Below are 14,081 nucleotides of genomic sequence, written 5' to 3'. Positions count from 1 at the left end.
TTGACAGCTGTCACCCCTTCCACACAAAGTAATTGCTTCCATACAACCTGGCCACCCATGAACGGCATCTCTGCAATGATGAAAATTCCCTTGCCCACTATGCTGAAGGTCTCGCAAGAACCTCCAACGGCAGGCACTATCCCCTACACATACTTCAAAAACAGATTTCCCATGACATGTCAGCACACACCCCTAATCTTCCCATCACCCCTGTGCACTTGTCACCCGTCCCTCCTGCATTTCTAGCCTGCACACCTGCTGCCTCCCTCCCAGCCATTAGTTATCAGTTCCCGTTCTCTTCTCCTGTTTCCTGTGTCTGTCTCCATCTACCCACCACACTCCACACAACCTGCCCCAGTGCACCTATCAAACTGCTATCCTGGCTTTGCGCTTCCAGCCAGCACAAAGCAAGAGAATTGTGTATGAGAGAGAGAATTGCAGCTCGTCAGAGCATTTCTTCCAAAAACTAGCCGAGTTTTGAATGTGCCTGTCAATGACTCAGCACTACTATTTGGTGTGTGGTCGCCTTTGCTCCTAAATTTTATATCTTGTTTCATTATATTCTACAACACAGTAAACTGCTTGTCAGCAGTTGACATATTTGTTATTAAACATGTATAAATTGAGTAATTTTTTAATGTTATCCCTCAAATATGTATCAACTCCCTACATCTCAAATCTGCTCTACTTCACAATGATAAAATGCATAAAAATTGTTTTAAAATACACTTGATGTATTTTTAAACCAAAACTGGTGTAGCTACACATTTCAGTCTTGTCAGAAATGCATGAGTAGAACTCTATTCTTAATTTTTCTATAGCAAAAGGTTCTCAAAAACCAGAAGATAGCATTGAATAGGCAGATATAGTAGCACTGTTTTTGCTCGTATCCATAAGGAGTCAAATGATTTGTTAAAAAGATAGTACAAAACATTCCGAAACAACAATCCACAGCTTTCTACAAGAATGTCGATAAAGGGTCAAACAGTCTATCCCAAAAGCACTATCGCTTTACTTAGAGTACACAATTTAAACCGACAGTGAGGAGGGGTGGGGACTGGAGGAATACACTTACATATCTGACTGAGGAATTATCCTACAGCACAACAACTGTCTCTCCCTTTCCAAGCATTAATCCCGACTTGCGGGGTCTGCTGGTTAATCGGATGTGGCATGTTAATTGTAAGGGGTGGCCGGATGCTCTTCCTGTCACCACCCCATACCCCCCGGGAAGGAAGTAGTGTACGCCAACTGTCTGCATCTAGTGTAATCCATAGAATAGTGCGAATGTGTTCAGATGTCTGTGAGCCGTGTAACTGAGGTGGAATGTGGGGACCAGCCCGGTATTCACCTAGTGGGATGTGGAAAACCGCCTAAAAACCACTTACAGGCTGGCTGGCACACTGGCCCTTGCGTTAGTCCGCCAGGCGGATTCGATCCGGGGCCAGCGCGCCTACCCGAGTACAGGAAGCAGTGCTTCAGCGCTCTTGGCTACCCTGGCAGGTATCCTGCAGCACAACAACTACTGTTCATTATTTTTTTACATACTTACATGAACATGGATCTATGGTCAGTGTCTGACTGACATCACAGATGCTTAATCCAATATAGCACTTGAACCATGAAAACAAGTTATCTGGTACGACGGCCAGTGAAGATTACTGCACAGCACTTAGAAATGAAGTTTTGTTGTCTCAGTTGTGGGTCAGTTTAGTCTCAGTTTTGGCTCACTCTTGTAGTGTTAGTGCAGATTGTATCTGACACAGTTTTTATGAATAAATGAGGGAGAGGTTGAAGAGGTCATGTTTAAAATTTTGATAAATGAGCAAACTTATAAGATTGCGTACTGAACATTTATTTCAAAAAGTAAGAATATGAGATTTATATAAGACTACAGTACAATCCAAAAAGAAAGAACCTAAGGATTTCATCAGTAGAGAAGAACAATGTGCTAATTTGATCAACAACCACTGACACCTCTGATTCATCAATATAAGTATTAGCATGCCAATGAATCGTTTTACACTCCAAAAACATATAATCTTTTGCTAGTAATTCTGTATAATACAGAGGACAAAGCAAATTGTGAGATGACACATCCAATTAATGTTTGTCTCCACAGTGCACAGAAGCATTTCAATTCGAGCACAGGTTGGGGGTAGAATTTCACATTGTGTGTGGTTCAGTGCAGCTTTCCGTTATTGATAACTCAATTTGTGTACTTAAACCTGTACAATCTGAACATGACACTGGCAAACCTAACATTATTAATGGCCCTTACAATTACTCAATAAGAGTGCATTTAATGTTTGGCCATTTGTAGTAATGTCCCATTCCAAACATATGAAGGTACCTAGTTTGATAACCATTTGCAGACAATTACAATCAACATTTACAACAAAATGATTGCTAATTTTTACAGCTATCTTCAGCCGTACTCCGCAAACTACCAAGAAGTGCATGGCAGAAGGGGTGATCATTAAACACATCAAGTCATCAGAACTTGTAGAGACTGAGCAATGGACAGTTTACCAAATCAAGTAGTTTTCTGGAATACAAAAAACTGATTTTGTTGTTTGGTGGTCAACAGAGACCCTGGGTGTTCGATATCTGTGACAGCAGAGTGCTGGTGGTGGTGGGTAGTGTTTAACGTCCCGTCGACAACGAGGTCATTAGAGACGGAGCGCAAGCTCGGGTTAGGGAAGGATTGGGAAGGAAATCGGTCGTGCCCTTTCAAAGGAACCATCCCGGCATTTGCCTGAAACGATTTAAGGAAATCACGGAAAACCTAAATCAGGATGGCCGGAGACGGGATTGAACCGTCGTCCTCCCGAATGCGAGTCCAGTGTACAGCAGAGTGCTATTAAAAATACATGAATTGTATTCACAGTTACGAACATGGATATGGCTTTATAATGGAATGACAACAAGGAAAATTTGTGTTAGATTGGCGCTAGAACCTGGATTTCCCACTTATTGCAAGCAGTTGCCTTACCACTACCAGGCTCTTCAAGCACGCTTCACAGCCAGACCCAAATTCCATATGTTGTGAACCAAGCATCCTTTACGTACATTCCCGTGCAGGGGAGACATTTTAATTGAAAGTTGCCTGCCCGGTGTCAGTGCATAAATACGACACTGTAGTGCCTGTGTTGTTCAGAAATACAATACAATGTACCTTTGGACATACATGCATGTCTGAAGGAATTTCTGAACAATGTAGACACTGAAATATCATATATATCTGTTGACAGTGGGCAAGTGACATTCAATTAAAATGTGTCCTCTGCACAGGAATATACAGGGTGATTCAAAAAGAATACCACAACTTTAAAAATGTGTATTTAATGAAAGAAACATAATATAACCTTCTGTTATACACCATTACAAAGAGTATTTAAAAAGGTTTTTTTTCACTCAAAAACAAGTTCAGAGATGTTCAATATGGCCCCCTCCAGACACACGAGCAATATCAACCCGATACTCCAACTCGTTCCACACTCTCTGTAGAATATCAGGCGTAACAGTTTGGATAGCTGCTGTTATTTCTCGTTTCAAATCATCAATGGTGGCTGGGAGAGGTGGCCGAAACACCATATCCTTAACATACCCCCATAAGAAAAAATCGCAGGGGGTAAGATCAGGGCTTCTTGGAGGCCAGTGATGAAGTGCTCAGTCACGGGCTGCCTGGCGGCCGATCCATCGCCTCGGGTAGCTGACGTTCAGGTAGTTACGGACAGATAAGTGCCAATGTGGTGGCGCTCCATCCTGCTGAAATATGAATTGTTGTGCTTCTTGTTCGAGCTGAGGGAACAGCCAATTCTCTAACATCTCCAGATACTGTAGTCCAGTTACAGTAGCACCTTCGAAGAAAAAGGGACCAGAAACTTTATTGGCCGAAATGGCGAACAAATGTACAACTAAATGAAACTTTATAGCTCCCTTAATTCGCCGACAGATAGTGCTTAGCTCTGCCTTTTGTCGTTGCAGAGTTTTAAATTCCTAAAGTTGTGGTACTCTTTTTGAATCACCCTATATAAAAGGATGTTCAAATGGAGGTTGTAGACACATGCTTCAGATATATGGAAGTTTGGGTCTGGCTATGAAGCGTGCTCAGAGAGTGCAGTGGCAAGGTTACTACTTGCAATAAGCACGAAATCCGTGTTTGAGTCCTGGTACGGCACAAATTTTCAATGTTGTCATTTCATTACATAGCTGATGGTTATTGGTATTCACAACTACAAATAAATGTCATGTATTTCATAATGGCTCTAGTCGCAGTAGTGCCTGTTCCTTTAGACTTGTATGAATGTTTGAAGCAACATTGCATCCTATTTCTGAAGAACACAGGCATTGAATGTCATAGATATCAACAACGTCTCTCAGTCAGTGTCACCAAGGCACAGCATTAACAGCAATTATTGGAAGTGGGCAAGAGTTTAGTTTTGTTGATACTTAGATCATTAATAACAAAACACTAATTCAGTTAGAAAAGGATGAAGGACACTAGCCCCTAACTCTGTTAGAAAATGATCAATAGTCACAATAGTGCCATACTCAGGGAATGAGGAAGAAGCTTAACACCGATTTCTTTTGGTGTAATGAAAAACTGCATTGATAATGACCCATGTGTCAGATTCTTGGGAGTCCTTACAAATTCCAAGTCAATTCTTTACAGATTACATGCTAAATACATAGGACCCTCATTAGGCAAGTAGGCTCAAGCATTAATTAACAAATTCATGAATGTAATAGGGTTTTTCACTGTGCTCTCTCACGTTTTCTCAGGATGACTGGTTAATGGCATGCTTCAAGGTGTCTGGGCGAGTTGTGACATAACATATGCAGAACATACTATTACAACAATGAAGAAGGAGTTTTGACATAACATATGCCGAGCATACTATTAAAACAATCACGAAGAGGTATAAGGAAAATCAATGACATATCATACTCAAACAACCATACAAATCAGCTGCTGCCAAGCACTCCCTTAAATGTAATCATGTAACGAAATATGTTGACGCCAGTACTGTGGTACAAAAGGAATGTGTAATTAAAGAACCTATCACAATAAATATGTCAAAAAATTAATAAATTGGAATGGAAGTTTCAATTTAAACCAGCCCTGGGTTCTGGCACTCTATTTATTAATATCTCATCACTCATCTCATCCACCAAAGCAGATAAATGTTTTAGAGATTGTATGTTTTCATGGAATAACAGTGCTCGCTCTGAAAAACAAATAGCTTCAAAGGGCATAGTGGCTTCCAGGAATCGAACTTAGCTATAAATAGTAGAATGACACTAACACTAATTCACAATGTGGTTGGAGTCCAAGCAGTGCATTCACATAGTAATACAGCTCACAGACCTGAAGACAACGACTGAATTTGTAGACAAAATGCCATCTGAAAAAAAAGGTAATGAACAACTCAGGCCTTTCACTGCTGTACAGTTTCTGAAATTCACCATGAGCTGCACAATGGGTTCAAAGCTCTTTACTGTGGAAAGGAAGCTACAGTAAAAAGAAAGAATGTGCATGCAAATATTTTCTAATGAAAAACACAAGTTTGAAAGGAGAACAACAATCTGCATAATCCATGAGTGATATGTAGTAACCTCAAAATGTTTTAGGAAACTAGTAATTTTTACCACAAGTTTTTGTGTTGTCTTAATAGAAATCTTATTTTGTGTATTTGCTTCAATTTTTATAGGGAATTAGTAACTTTTTAGCTCAACAGATAATCAGCATGTGTTTTTTTTCTCACTACCATGTAATACACTGCACAGCCAAAATGTAGCCCCATGTGAATGCTGTTCTCAAAACACAGGATGAACTGGTTGACATTTGTAAGCAGCTGTAAATCGCCTGACAACTGTCAAAAGATTGGCACCTGCTGTGAATTGGTGTGTCGGAAGAGCTCAGGAGAGTCATGTACCTGTGATAGCGGTACCAGGAATACCTCAAAGTACTATCCTATCCTGTGGATCCTGTCTCTTCTGCAGAACGTTCAGCATGTGTCATTACTCATCCACTTGACTGTGAGTGGCATGGCAATGTAGATGTAGGCATCCTGCACATCGTGGATGGGGACACGGGAGGACTCAGGGTGTTGTATCGATCGCACTGACCAACAAGTTTGAGGAGCTCTCTCTCACTGAAACTGGGCCAGTGGGGCTCACTTCACCTCTTTTGGGGAAACCTCTTTTGTCTGGTGTCAAGTGGAGGCAAATTCAAAAGGGTAGGCATCTAACAATCATCAGCAGCTCAAATGTGTGGCAAATGATGGTACACCTTAGGCAAATGGCAGCAAGGGACAGGATAGCACACTATGTGCGCTCAGTGTGTGTGCCTGGGGGCCTTGTTCAAAATGATGAAGAGGTTATCCCAGTAGCCACTGAGGGAATAGGGCACAACCAACTGCAGATTGTGGCACACATTGGAATAAATGAGGCCTCTCATCTGGACTCCAAGGTCATATTTGGGTCATTCCAGCGACTGGCAGAGATGGTTAAGAAGAGCAGCCTTGAGCATGGAGTGTCAATGAAGCTCACAATTTGCAGCATTGTCTCCAGAACTGATCGTGGTCCTTTGGTTCTGAGAAGTGTGGAACGACTGAACCAGAGACTTCGAAGGTTCTATGATAAACTAGGCTGTGACTTCCGGGACTTGTGTCACAGGGTTGAGAACTGTAGGGTCATCCTAGACTGGTTACGTGTGCACTTCACATCAGAGTCTGCTACTCAGGTAGATGACTGTGTGTGGGGTGGACACAAGGGTTTGTAAGATCAGGTGACTCTCCATCCAATCCAGGTAACAATAGCTGTAGAAAACCCAGAAGTATCAGTGTAAGATCGAAAGAAATGGACATAGGTGAGAGTATTAAAATCCTAAAGGTAAACTGCCAAACCATTCACAACCAAGTATCAGAGTTTGAAGTGATCATGAAAAGCAGTGATGATCACATAATACTAGGTACAGAAAGCTGGCTGAAACCTGAAATTGATAGCAGTGAGCCATTTGGGGAAAATTTAAGTGTATATTGAAAGGATAGGGAAATACAGGTGGTGTATTTGCAGCAATAGACAAGAAACTCAAAGCAAATAGAAATTGAAGCTGGATGTGAGATTGATTGAGCAAGACTCAGTATCAATGGTGGGCATAAAATGGTAACTGGATCTTCCTATCACACACCAGACTCGTCTCCTAATATAACCGAAAACTTTAGAGAAAACATCAGTTTACTTGTACATAGGTTTCCCAATCATACTGTAATCATTGGTGGAGACTTTAATCATCCAACAATTAATTGGAAAAATTACAGTTTTGTTAGTGGTGGGCATGATAAGACATCCTGTGAAAACCACCTGGAACAGATAATTAGGAGCATCTCTCACGATGGAAACATACTCTTTGAGGATATCCACATCGAAACTGATCTCGGTGTCCATGACGCAGTTGTGGCAACAGTGATTATCGAAGTAAAAAGTATGATTAAACCAAGCTGAAAGATATATATGTTTAGTAAACTAGATAAAAAATCAGTAGTGTCATATCTCAATGAGAAACTTGGAACTTTCATGGGGCAGGAGCATGTAGAGGATCTATGGCTCAAATGTAAAAGAACAGTTGACCATGAACTGGACAGATATGTACCCAGTAGAACAGTACATAACGGGAGTAATAGAGTAATGGTTCAAATGGCTCTAAGCACTATGGGACTTAACAACTGAGGTCATCAGTCCCCTAGCTTAGAACTACTTAAACCTAACTAACCTAAGGACATCACACACATCCATGCCAGAGGCAGGATTCGAACCTGTGAGCGTAGCAGCAGCGCGGTTCCGGACTGAAGCGCCTAGAGCTGCTCGGCCACAGCAGCTGGCAATGGGAGTTAACCTCCATGGCACACAGTTACAGCAAAGAAACTTCTAAAACACCAGAGATTTTACATAATAGGTGTAAAGCATGGGATTACAGATTATGGAACACATTTGGGTGTTGAGAGAGTAATGTATGTGGCCTTCAATGACTAAAGTAGCAGAACATTGTCAAATGATCTTTCACAGAATCCAAAAAATTTCTGCTGGTATGTAAAAGCTGTTAGTGGCACCAAAGTTAGTGTCCTGTCTCTAGCAAATGAGACAGGAACTGATATTGGGGGTAGGAAAGCAAAAGCTGAAATGCTTAACTCCATTTTCAAATTTTCTTTACAAAGGAAAACCCAGAAGAATTGTCCCAACTTAATCCTCGTACGAATGAATAAGGTGAATGAAATAAGTATTAGTGTCAGTAGTGTTGGGAAACAGCTGAAATTGTTAAAACTGAACAATTTTCAAGGGCCTGATGGAAGGTTGGTTGGTTGGTTGTTTTGGGGGAAGAGACCAAACAGTGAGGTCATCGGTCTCATCAGTTTAGGGAAGGACGGGGAAGGAGGTTGGGCATGCCCTTTAAAAGGAACCATCCCGGCATTTGCCTGGAGCGATTTAGGGAAATCACGGAAAACCTAAATCAGGACAGCCGGACGTGAGATTGAACCGTCGTCCTCCCAAATGCGAGTCCAGTGTGCTAACCACTGCACCACCTCGCTCGGTGCCTGATGGAAGCCTTGTCACATTCTACATTGAATCTGCAGCTGAGTTAGCCCCTCTTTTAACTATATAATCTATCGTAGACCCCTTGAACAAAAATAATTTCCCAGTTCTTGGAAAAAGCATAGTCACACTCGTCTACAAGAAGGGTAGTAGAAATGATCCACAAAAGTACTGTCCAATATCCTTGACTTCAATATGTTGCAGACTCTTAGAAGATATTCTGAGCTCAAATGTAATGAGATATGTTGAACAGAATGACCTACTCAATGCTAACCAGCACGGATTCCAAAAAACTGACCATGTGAAACCCAATTTGCACTTTTCTCACATGACATAATAAAAGCTTTGTTTCAAGGCAATCAGGCAGACAGAGTATTTCTTGATTTCTGAAAAGTATTTGACTGAGTACCACATATATGCTTATTGTCAAAAGTTAGATCATATGGGATATTAATTGAAATTTGTGACTGGACATAGGACTTTTTGGCAGAGAGGACACAGAAAGTTATCTTGAATGGGAGTCATTGTCAGATGTAGAAGCAACTTCGGGTGTATCCCTGGGAAATGTGTTAGGACCCTCGCTGTTCATGTTGTATATTAACGACCTTGCAGACAATATTAAAAGTAATATCAGGCTTCTTGCATATGATGCAGTCATCTATAACGAAGTGCTGTCTGAAAGAAGTTGCATAAATATCCAGTCAGATCTTGAGAAGATTGCAAAATGGTGCAAAGATCGGCAACTTGCTTTAAATGTTCAAAAATCTAAAATTGTGCACTTCACAAAAAGAAAAAAAAAAAAACATAGCACCCTATGACTAATGACTGTTGAAATCGCCGAACTCATACAAATACCTATGTGTATAACAATGAAAATAATCGATTACTGATAATATAACGTAAAGCGATAGATAAAAAATCTACTCTCCAAGCAACGGCAGGAGAACACACACACAAAAGGATTTCACATTTACAAGCTTTCGGAGCCAGTGGCTCCTTCTTCTGGCAGAAGAAGGGGAATGAAGAGGGGTGAAGGAAAAGGACTGGAGAGGTGAAGAGAAGGGGGTACAGTTCAGAAAAGCCACCCAGAACCCTGTGACAGAGAGACTTTTTTGAATTGTATCCCTGAGTTAGGAAAACAAAGACACTGGGTACCTCATGCAAAAATTTGAGTTATCTCATGGTCCTACACCTGATATAACAGAAGATCTCTGCACATCAAATTTGACTACAACTGATCTTTTTCAAACAGTTTTTGATGATGATTTGGTTGAGATTCTGACAGGAGAGACAGTAAAATATGCTGTTCAAAAGGGACATAACATATAAATAAGTCATGATGGCATCTACAATATATTGCTATTTTGCTGTTATCAGGATATTGTTAGGTCACGCATAAACATTCTTGCTGGCAGACCACACGACAGTACACAAACGATGCCCTTGTTTTGAATTCTATATCCAGAAATGCCTTTGGGAAAATTCATAGATTCTTCCATGTCAACAATAATGAAAGGATTGAAAAAGAAGATTAAGTTCATAAGGTTTGGCCATTAATATCACATCTAAATACAAAATCAAGACTTCACTGAGCCTATATGATCAAACTTTCCTTGGGTGAGACCATGGAGCTGTATTATGGCCAGCACTTTTTGAAACAGTTTATAAGGGGCAAGTCAATTTGCTATGGTTTCATATGGTGGTGTTTAGCTACAGCTAATGGACATCTCATTGAATTTGAGCCATATATTGTAACAAGTCAAAGCTCTAGCGTTGGCCAGGGGAGTGAGGGGATAAATAAATTTGATGAAAAGCAGCCCCTGCCAGTCAACTGCTCTTGGCAATGTGTTGATGAAAAGGATGGACATCAACTATCACAGATTGAAACAAGGGAAACACAGGCCACATTGCCATAAATCACTCATCAATTCAACAAATGAGCAGCCATACGAACCAGACCCATCTTGCTTCTATGGAGGAAAGAACCCATAAGTACACACATGCTTGTCAAAGAGGAAACAGATTAGTGTGAGGTTGGAACACTGCCACTGGCCACCTGAATCACAGAGAAAGGTGACTTGGGCTAACCAGAAATGGCACATGTGGTTACATGTCTACAGAAAGCAATCATGTGAGCAATTGTGTGCCCTCAGTCACCTGAACTCTACCCCATAGTGCAACATGAGACAGTTCTAAGCAATTTTCTTGAGTTGTTGATGGCTTCAAAAAACTTTTGCCATCTCAGGGAGATCATGGAAAGACAATTTGTTGCTTTCATCACAACGAAAAGAGGTTCTACACAGAACTATGCATGTGTCTGTAATTCAACTGTGCACGATTGTTTATTATAACATCTCTACAAGAAATAATACACATTTGGTTGGCAAAGATGGCACTACACAATAATAGGTGGGTGAGAATATTAGTTTTTTTATCCCTCTAGTTAACAGCACACCAGTTTCGACAGTGCTTTATTTACCTACACATTTTTAACACTCAAGCGGGCACATCTGTATATAAAGTGTGCACTCACAAATAACATTGTTTTGTCTCATTCAACTGTTGTATTACAACTGTGATCCAGAACCTATTCCTTCATTATTGCTTCAGTTAACAAAGTAATAAGTTGTGACTAGCAGTAATATAAAATAAGTAGCAAACTAGGTCAGAAAAAATTTATGACTGGTGCAAGAAAATAGCTGAGATTCCGAGCCAGCAACACAATACCACAATGAAGCAGTTATCACAAGATAATTAGTAATCAAATAAGTGGTTGAGAGGGATCTGATGCAACTGCGCTGTTTAATGCTTCGAGTGGGTCATTACTGAGGGGTAACACTTGTGTGTGGCTACAGAGTGATACAATGAAAGGTTTATTTAATTATTGTTTAATTAAACAGTTATTTAGCTTACATAACGTTAGATTAGTTTATCATTGTTGTGATTCTTCAGTTTCTCCCGGCGTATTTGTTGCTCGAACAGTCCATGTGTACACTGCCGGTTCATAGTGTCCAACGGGCACAATGTTTCAGCGATCAGACATGTTGCCATAGTCAGGTGCGCTGACGAACTGAGCTCCTGAGGGCGGGCGGCCGATTTAAATCCATCCCCCCCCCCCCCCCCCCCGCAGGCCGCTCTCTTCGGGCCACTCTCTTCGCCGTCCGTAGGCCGGCTGTCGCGAAGACGTGGGCGTCGGAATCTGTTGTAGCGTCGATGTGCTTGCTATGACCGCCCTGGCCGCCAGTTCGTACTTCTTGCTGAGAGTCTTCTTAACTGTTTGTCCGAGGAACACAATGTGGATTATGAGCGTACCAAGATTCTGGCTCAGACCTCTAAATATTGGGACAGCGTTACAAGGGAGGCTATCGAAATTCGCACCAGGGAAGATCTTATTAACCGAGATTGTGGCTAAAATCTCAGCAAGGCTTGGGACCTGGCATTGAATGTAATTAAGAAGATTCTCAGAAAGAAGTACGAACTGGCGACCAGGGCAGATGTAGCAAGCACATCGACGCAACGACAGATTCTGACACCCACGTGTTCGTGACCTCCGGTGCGCGGGCGCGGACGGCGAAGAGAGCGGCTCGTGGCGGGAGGGGATTTAAATCGGCCGCCCACCCTCAGGAGCTCAGTTCTTCAGCGTACCTGACAATGGCAAAATGTCTGATCGCTGAAATATTGTGCCCGTTGGACACTATGAACCGGCAGTATACCTGTGGACTGTTTGAGTTTATCATTGTTTACTTAAACTTAAGGTTAAACTATAATTTTGTTCATACATGTTAACCTTGCTAACATAAAGACAGCTATCATTTACGTGTATACAAAAAGTGTCGCACGCCTGCTCCTGTTATGATAAACAGAGCACCCGTTCGAGGGTTAAGGAAACAAAGTTATAAAAAGTAAAATCAAACAATGGAAAATCCAGGATAGAATACTGACAATAATATAAAAAGAATAGTTGCTACTCACCATATAGTCGAGATGCTGAGTCACAGATAGGCACAACAAAAAGACAGTGAAACAAAGCTTTCGGCCATAAAGGCTTTCTTCAGAATTAGACAAAACACACGCCCACGCCCACGCCCACGCGCACACGCACACACACACGACCACAATCTCTGGCCACCAAGGCCAGACTCTGAGGAGATTGGCCTTGGCAGCCACAGATTGGGGTCTTGCATATGTCAGTTGTGTTTGCATGAATGTGTGTATGTAGTCTAATTCTGATGATGGCCTTCTTGGCTGAGAGCTTTGTTTGACCATCTTTTTTTGTGTCTATCTGTGACTCAGAATCTCCACTATATGGTGAGTAGCAACTATGCTTTTTATAATATTGTCATTGCAAAAGTAAAATGCTATTCAAATAGCAAATATAATGAGGCAATAAAATAAGCACGGCATACTCCAATTAGCACATATCACAGAAACCGCGTGTTTTTATTGCTATTTCTTTCTGTTACTGTAACTGTGTAGATATTACTGTGCATTTAGGCTGAAATCTCGAGTAAAAAGCAACAGCTGTATCAGTGAAACGCTATACGAATCTAATGTGGAGGAAAGGTCATCTAATAGTTCATTAAAACTGCAACAAATTTTAATATTTAACATTTTTCCAAGTTTAAGGACAGATAAAAATTAATGAAAGTACGGAAACTTAAGTAAATAAAATTATTAGATTTGCAAATACACAAAGTGACTATAATTAAAGTTCCAGTTCCGAAATGCTGTAAAAAAACACAACTGCTCAAACTCATGTCAAATGTGGATGGAATATTACCAAAACAAAAAAATTAACCCTAGATGATGCTGTAAGCAACAAAATATGCTAAATAAAAGACTTGGGGTACAGGGCTGTTACACAGTTTGCATCTGAGGTGCTCAGCCTGACTGCTCAATGTAGGAGCACACTCTGCTGGTAAAGCTCTTTTACCATGCACCAGAAGCTCTGTAGAGGTTCTGGACACTCAAGGGTGTGAATGGTCCAATGTCTGCGCACGGTCTGGAGAAAATGATAACAAAATTCGAAAAGACACATTCTTTTGAAATGCAATGTGGCTGAGGGATAAAAATAATTGATCCAATGTTAGCAGAAGATGCGACTGCAGCAGCCTCAAGTGGTATTGTGCAAATATGCAGTGCATGGGGAACTGACTGAACTTTGGACATGCCTGTGAGCAGGGTCCATAAAATTCTATGAAACTTCTTACATTGCTATCCGTACAAAATTACCCATGTTCAGGAGTTGCTTCATGACAACCTCCCAGTACGACAAACATTTCTCTGTAACTTCTTACTAACACTGAAGTGAACAATCATTGGCCATGGAACATTCTGTGGACAGATGAAGCTCATTTCCATCTCCAAGAGCATGAAAATACACAGAAATGCATGATACGGGCAATGGTAAATTCGCTCTCAAGTCGACCAGTACTGCTTCATCCTGCAAAGATAGTTGTGTGGTGCAGGTTGACGGCATCATT

General features: G+C 41.1%; 1 protein-coding gene across 1 annotated transcript in view; it reads right to left on the bottom strand.

The window, feature by feature from the left end:
- Positions 1-14,081, bottom strand: part of LOC124615939 (MPN domain-containing protein) — a 158,410-nt gene that overhangs the window by 115,601 nt on the left and 28,728 nt on the right. The gene's annotated exons all lie outside the window — the stretch shown is intronic.

This window comes from Schistocerca americana, chromosome 5 (genome assembly GCF_021461395.2).
Source record: "Schistocerca americana isolate TAMUIC-IGC-003095 chromosome 5, iqSchAmer2.1, whole genome shotgun sequence".
Lineage (NCBI taxonomy): Eukaryota > Metazoa > Arthropoda > Insecta > Orthoptera > Acrididae > Schistocerca > Schistocerca americana.
Note: the sequence above shows the minus strand (reverse complement) of the source record. Positions and strands in the feature narration are given on the sequence as shown.